This window comes from Hyla sarda, chromosome 6 (genome assembly GCF_029499605.1).
Source record: "Hyla sarda isolate aHylSar1 chromosome 6, aHylSar1.hap1, whole genome shotgun sequence".
Lineage (NCBI taxonomy): Eukaryota > Metazoa > Chordata > Amphibia > Anura > Hylidae > Hyla > Hyla sarda.
Window position 1 is genome coordinate 42001288 of NC_079194.1, and position 7742 is coordinate 42009029.

Below are 7742 nucleotides of genomic sequence, written 5' to 3' on the forward strand. Positions count from 1 at the left end.
CAGAAGACCCAAAGGCTTCATTTATATAGCAATTTCTGAGTGCCCACACATAGACCAACAAAACATATATGTCAAACAGAGTGTCTTGTTGGGAAAAGCTGGTAATCCCATACCATATATCTTAACATAAGATATATGTAGTGGAAATGTCCAAATAGTAAAATAATATGTTATTTAAAACACTCAAAGAATGGTGTACAAATAAAAAATACCAAGAATTGCAGATTTTTGGTCACTTCATATAACAGAAAAAAAAAAAATTAAGTGAACTAAAGATCCCATCAAAACAAAAATGGTACCGATAAAAACTAGTCCTCATACAGTCTAATATATGGAAAAAATAAAAATAAAAGACCAAATAACCAAAATAACGGTCTACAAAGTTATATGTAAAAATTATACTGTAATTTATTCAGGCATTAATGGTATTATCAATATGTTACAATAACAGGGCATAAATGGCTTTTCAAGGCCCTTGTGGCTTTTCAAGGCCCTTGTGAAGAAGTTGCCTATATTTCACAAAATATAATAAATAAGAACACAATAAATATATATAAAATTATTGTAAAAAATATGCAAAAAATATTTTTGCCAAAGTAATGTCCTGATATTGTATCTTGATAACCAAGGTGTGGGGCAATGTCCCGATAATGTAAAATTGAACCTTTATTGTCAATGGAGATTAGGGGTCTTAACCTCTTAAGGACGCAGGGCGTACCTGTACGCCCTGCGCTCAGTCCTGGTATATAACACGGGGTCACGGTCCCGGTGGCTTATTAAGCCTTTAGCCACTGGGGGGCGGGGGGATATTACACTGCAAAAAAAAACTGCAAAAAAAAGTTAACAAAGATCATTTAACCCCTTCCCTAATAAAAGCAAGAATCACCCCCCTTTTCCCATTAAAAAAAAACAAAACTGTGCAAATAAAAATAAACATATGGGGTGCGGAAATGTCAGAACTATAAAAATATATTGCTAATTAAATCATTGTGTAATTAAGTAGTTAAAACATTGTAAAAGAAATATACAAAAATGCTGTAAAAAGACAACATTTTTATAAACCACCTCAATTGTGATTATAGGTCAAATCACTCTCATGCCATTATTTCTCTAAAGTCTGCACTTTCAATATAAAAGCACCAAATTTGTACATCATAGGAACTGACCCCAACCCGCTTATGAGTCTCTGCTGCTTCAGCCTTTCCAGGTAATTAGATCACCAATAGATCACCAGGCTCCACCCCCTCTCTCTGCAAAATCAGAGGATTCTTGGAAATGTTAGAAGCTAGATATCATTTCTGTGATTGTGCGTGCAATAAATTTGGCTAAAATCTGACACGGACCTCATCTCATGCTCAAGACATACCCAAGAACCTCTACATTATTCTCTAATAATACTTTATAAAGTATTATAAAAGCAAAAGAAGTAATAATAATAATACTAATAATAAATGCCCAGAGTGCTTATTTAACCTCTTAAGGACCAAGCCCATTTTGACCCTAAAGGGGTACTCCACTGGAAAACCTTTTCTTTTAAATAAAATGGTGCCAGAAAGATATACAGATTTGTAAATTACTTCTATTTAAAAATCATAATCCATTCAGTACTTACCAGCTGCTGTATACTACAGAGGAAGTTCTTTTATTTTTTAATTTACTTTCTTCCTGACCACAGCATTAGATAGAAAGGAAATTCAAAAAGAAAAGAACTTCCTTTGTAGTATGCAGCAGCTGATAACTACTGGAAGGATTAAGATTTTTAAATAGAAGTAATTTACAAATCTGTTTAACTTTTCTGCATAAGTTTATTTAAAAGAAAAGGTTTTCCAGCGGAGTACCCCTTTAACCCCTTAAGGACCAAGCCCATTTTCACCTTAAAGGGGTACTCCAGGAAAAAACTTTTTTATATATATCAACTGGCTCCAGAAAGTTAAACAGATTTTTAAATTACTTCTATTAAAAAATCTTAATCCTTTCAGCACTTATGACCTTCTGAAGTTATGGTTGTTCTTTTCTGTCTAAGTCCTATCTAATGACACCTGTCTCGGGAAACGCTCAGTTTAGAAGAGGTTTGCTATGGGTATTTGCTTCTAAACTGGGCGTTTCCCGAGACAGGTGTCATCAGAGACAGAAAAGAACAACCTTAACTTCAGAAGGTCATAAGTACTGAAAGGATTAAGATTTTTTAATAGAAGTAATTTACAAATCTGTCACTTTAGGCATTATTAACTCAGGGATGCTTTTACTTATGAATTTGATTCCAAGATTGTTTTTTTTTTTTGGGACATATTCTACTTTAACATAGTGGTAATTTTTTGCCAATACTTGCATCATTTCATGGTGAAACATTCCAAAATTCCATGAAAAATTTGAAAATTTAGATTTTTTTTTATTTTGAAGCTCTCTGCTTGTAAGGAAAATAGACATACCAAATAAATTATATATTGATTCACAAATGCAATATGTCTACTTTATGTTGGCATCATAAAGTTGACATAATTTTACTTTTGGAAGACATCAGAGGGCTTCAAAGTCCAGGAGCAATTTTTCACAAAATTTTCAAAATCTAAATTTTCCAAGTACCAGTTCAGTTTTGAAGAGGATTTGAAGGGCATTCATATTAGAAATACCCAATAAATTACCCCATTATAAAACTGCACCCCTCAAATTATTTAAAATGACATTCAGAAAACATGTTAACCCTTTAGGTGTTTCACAGGAGTAGCAGCAAAGTGAAGGAGAAAATTCTAAATCTTCAATTTTTACACTCAAATGTTCTTGTAGACCCAGTTTAACACCTCATATGTGTATGTAAAGTATTCTGCGGGAGCAGCAGAGGGCTCAGAAGGGAAGGAGTGACAATAGGATTTTGGAGAGTGAGTTTTTCTGAAATAGTTTTTAGGGAGCATGTCACATTTAGGAAGCCCCTATGGTGCCAGAACAGCAAAAAATAAATAAATAAATAAATAAATAAACATGGCACACTATTTGGGAAAATACACCCCTCAAGGAATGTAACAGGGGTACAGTGAGCCTTAACACCCCACAGGTGTTTGACAACTTTTTGTTAAAGTTGGATGTATAAATGATTTTTTTTTTCACTAAAATGCTGCTTTTCCCCAAATTTTACATTTTTACAAGTGGCAATAGGACAAAATGCCAAACAAAATTTGTAACCCCATTTTTGTCATGTAAATACCCCATGTGGGCATAAAGTTCTCTGCAGGCGCACTACAATACCCACAAGAGAAGGAGCACCATTGAGCTTTTTGAAGGCAAATTTTTCTGAAATGGTTTTTGGCGGGCATGTCACATTTAGGAAGCCCCTATGGTGCCAGAACAGCAAAAAAGAAAAACACATGGCGAACTATTTTGGAAACTACACCCCTTAAGGTACGTATTAAGGGGTGCAGTGAGCTTTTACACCCACAGGTGTTTAACAAATTTCCGATAAAGTTGGATGTGAAAATGAAAAATTAGATTTTTTTCACTAAAATGCTGGTGTTACCATGAATTGTTCATTTTTTACAAGGGGTTATAGGAGAAAAAGCCTCCCAAAATGTGTAACACTATTTCTTCTCAGTAAGGAAATACCCCATATGTGGATGTAAAGTACTCTGCTGGCGTACTACAATGCTCAGAAGAGAAGGAGCACCATTGAGCTTTTTTGGTTGGAATAGAAGTCGGGGGCCATGGCATCATGGGGGCTTTGTAAACACACATGGCCTTCAATTTCGGACACATTCTCTCTCCAAAAGCCCAATGGAGCTCCATCTCTTCTGAGCCTTGTAGTTCGCACGCAGAGCACTTTACATCCACATGTTGGGTATTTCCGTATTCTAAAGAAATGGGGTTACAAATTTTGGGGGGCTTTTTTCCTATCACCCCTTGTGAAAATGAAAAATGTAGGGTAACGCCAGCATTTTATTGATTTTTTTTCCCTTTTCACATCCAATAGAGATGAACAAACATGTGAAAAATTCGATTTGGCCGTCTCACCAAATTTTTCTAAAAAATTTGGTTCGATACGAATTTATTTGCAGCGAATCTATATTAAAAACGGCTGTTTCTGCATTACATAGAGCCTCACTAGGGGTATGGAACACTCTGCTTTGTTCTAACACGCATATGGAGTGTGCTGGTGTAGTGAAGCAATACTATTCTTCAGTATGACATGCAGATTACAGGCATCACTTTTAGAATCACTGCCGCAGAGCGGCAAAATGAGTCTGGAGGTGGCATCAGTATGAGGAGACCATATAGTGGCTGAATGACACAGCGTGGATGTGTTGGCAGCATGAAGAGACCGTATAGTGGCTCAATGATAAAGCTTGGATGTGGCTGAAGCATGAGGAGACCATATACTGTACGACCCCCAGCATGCGCAGACTATCAAAGGGCATGCTGGGAGTTGTATTTGGAACTCCAGGTGTTGCAAAACTACAACTCCCAGCATGCCCTTTGGCTGTACATGCTGACAGTTGTTTCTAAGCAACAGCAGAAGGTGAACAGGCCTCACCTCCTGCTGTATCCTTCCACCTGCACCACCGCTGCTCCTGCCGCCACCGCTGCTCCTGAAGGGACCCCCGCCTTGCCGCGCAAGGGTAGGAGACTCCGGCCAGCCCCGATCGCCACCCCAATCACACACCAGCAGGGTACTGATTGGTTGGTCATTCAGACCGATCAATCACGTGATTGTGAGGTGGCATCCATGCCATCTCACTCCTGCTGGGTAAGGGTGAATGGGGCTGTCTCGGTCAGTCCCATTCACCCTTTTTTCCTGAGTCACCGGTGACCCGATTGACCCGGAATCACCACAAATCGCCGGTCTGAATTGATTTGCGGCAATCGTCGACATGGGGGGTCTCAGGAATGATTTCAGCAGGCATCCCGGTCCGGTCCCCACCCGACACGCGGCGGGGACCGAAATTCCCACTGGTGCACAGGTAGGCCCTGTGTCCTTAACTACTAGTGTTGCTCACGAATATTCGCAATGCAAATATCCGTCGCGGATATCGCATATTTGCGAATTTGATTAAAATTCGCTATTACGAATATTGTTCTTTTTTTAAAACTGTTTTAAAAACTGAGCACATTGTAGGGATCTCCTTCAACTGATAAATGCAATGCTTGTATCATTTCATTAAAGACCCAGGGATGAGACTGTAAGGCGAAAGGTTTATGCATGCGAATTTTCGCATTGCGAATATTCACAATACGAATATTCGCAATGCAAATATTTGAGGAAAATCCGCCCTACTTATGCCTGTGAGCCATGAGAGTTCAGCAAGCACAGTTGTCAGAGCTTAGCAACGTCCCTAGCAGTGTCCCTAGCATGATGTTATAGCGCGCATGCGCAGACAATCGAAATTTCGCTACTAATTTTGCATTCGCAATTCGAAATTTTGCAATTCAAAAAAATATCATATAGTCAATATAGTCACGAATATAACGAATATTCAAATTTCACGAATATGGGACGAATATTCATCCTCATATTCGCAAAATAGCGCAAATTCGAATATGGCATATGCCGTAAAAAAGGCCAAAATTGCTTCTTTTTTGTCACATTTTATTCCAAATTTTTTTTTATAAAAAGTAAAACCTAACCAAAAGGGGTACTGGTAAAAACTACAGATCATGGCGCAAACAATGAGCCCTTATATCGCCCCATATTCGGAAAAATTAGAAAGTTATAGGTGGTCAAAATAAGGCAATTTCATACCTATTAATTTAGTTAAAATGGTTTGAGATTTTTTTAAGCGGTACAATTATAGAAAAGCATATAACATGGGTATCATTTTAATTGTATTGACCCACAGAATAAAGAAAACATGTCATTTTTACCGGAAACCTTCCAAAATTTGCTAAATTGTGGTTTTCTTTTCAATTTTCTCACATAAATAATATTTGTTTGGTTGTGCCATGCATTTTATGGTAAAACAAGTGATGTAATTACAACGTACAATTGGTGACGCAAAAAACAAGCCCCATATTGGTCCTAGGATGGAAATATAAGAGAGTTATGATTTTTAGAAGGTGAGGAGGAAAAAAACTAAAATGCAAAAAGAAAATTGGTCTGGTCCTTAAGGCCAAAATGGGCCTGGTCTTTAAGGGGTTAATGTGAATTCCTTTCTTCCCAATGACTTTTTACACCAAATTTCAGGGAACTCAGATTACCTCCTCAGCAAACTCCAGGTAACTTCTTGCCTTCTTCACAGCATCTTGGTTATCACCATACACATGACATGTACATGTACCTGAATCAAGAACAACAGCCATCACCCCAGGGATAATCCTTGCATGTTGAATATTTGTTCCACAAGTGCTGATTACTGAACCCATCCAGTATTATTGTACATCAAATTGCATATGGAATCTGGACACTGACGGACAGAAGCTTTCCAGATGCTTTCTGGCTTCTTTGATTCTCAATATTACAGACAATTTTGTCCGAAGACTTTGGAAATGTATGTTACTCAACATGTTCACCCTCTTAATGGTAACTTCATTGTCAGATAAGATGACCAGCTGGGCATTCTCTGAGTCACATTCCACCAAATAGGCCCCCACTGCCTTTGTAAAGTCTTTATGAGTAGATTCCTTTGCGCACATCTGCCATAAGTTTTCAGGAACTTTCAGCTTTACTTTATAGAGAGGGTTCCTCGCAACTTGTGTTCCAAAGACTCCCTTGGAGCCTCTCACCTTCTCCCTGTTGCTCGGGGCAATGCCCTGGACACTGGCTGCCAACAAGATGGTCCTTCCAGGCATCTACCTTCTCTCACCAATGGCTAGACGGTAGTGTGAGCTTTGCTGGGCCCAACCGTTTAAGTCTGTATTGCTTTTCATTTCCTGATCACGGACTCTGCCTCAAGACTCCTGAGCATCTTTTGAGTCTCGCTTCAGCTGCCAAGTTTCTTCAGCCCATTGCTCAGATTCTGCCACTTTTAGAGTAAGCATCTCCGTCTCCAGAAGCTTTTTCTCTATAAGCAGTTTTTCTTCAACAGTAAGCGCAGCACCCGACTCCACGTGTACTCTGTTCAGTACTTCTGCATTATCCACAGCCATCATTGTAGCTTCTTTATCGGTCAACATCACCTCTTCCAGATGACAGTGCAATTTAAGCCCCCCCCCCCCCCCCTTGGGTTCCTCTTTAACTGGCGGATGGAACCCATGTACAGGCACATGCTCCGTTTTTGGTTTTACTGATGACTCTGTTTCAGTCAGAGGCATACTTGCCACTTGAGTTCCAGGATCCTCTTGGACTTGACTCGCAGTCTGTTCTTCAGCTCTCCCAGCAGTCTGGCAGACCCCGGTCTGACATATATGTAGTGACTGCTGACACTCCCCGTCCTCAGCCTCTGTAGTGTGTGGTGCCTATCAGGTATACCCGCTCTAGCTACCTGACAGTCTTCCCATAATTGCTGGAAAAATTGAAAATCTGTCCCCAGTACTACATCATACTCCAAGGAGGGCTCTATTGCAACCTTGTGACTCACTGTATAAAAACATACACTAACAGTTTTATAACCCCAAATTTCTGCCTGTATAGACACTATAACAGGGTCCAGCTTTCTGCTACTGGTCTTTACCAGACTTAATAGGACCCTAGGCTCTAGCAAAACAATCATCTTCTTACCATCTACTACTAGCTCACACAGATTTTCTTTTGTCCTGTCTAAGTTGGCCGCAGTACACATTACTTTTGAAAACATAGGCATGCATTTTTCACACAAAACAAT

The 7742-nt window shown here is 39.0% G+C and overlaps 1 pseudogene; it reads right to left on the minus strand.

Annotated features, from left to right (window-relative positions):
- Positions 1-6123: 6123 nt before the first annotated feature.
- On the minus strand, positions 6124-6771 carry LOC130277427 (fragile X messenger ribonucleoprotein 1 homolog; annotated as a pseudogene).
- Between the last annotated feature and the right edge of the window lie 971 nt (positions 6772-7742).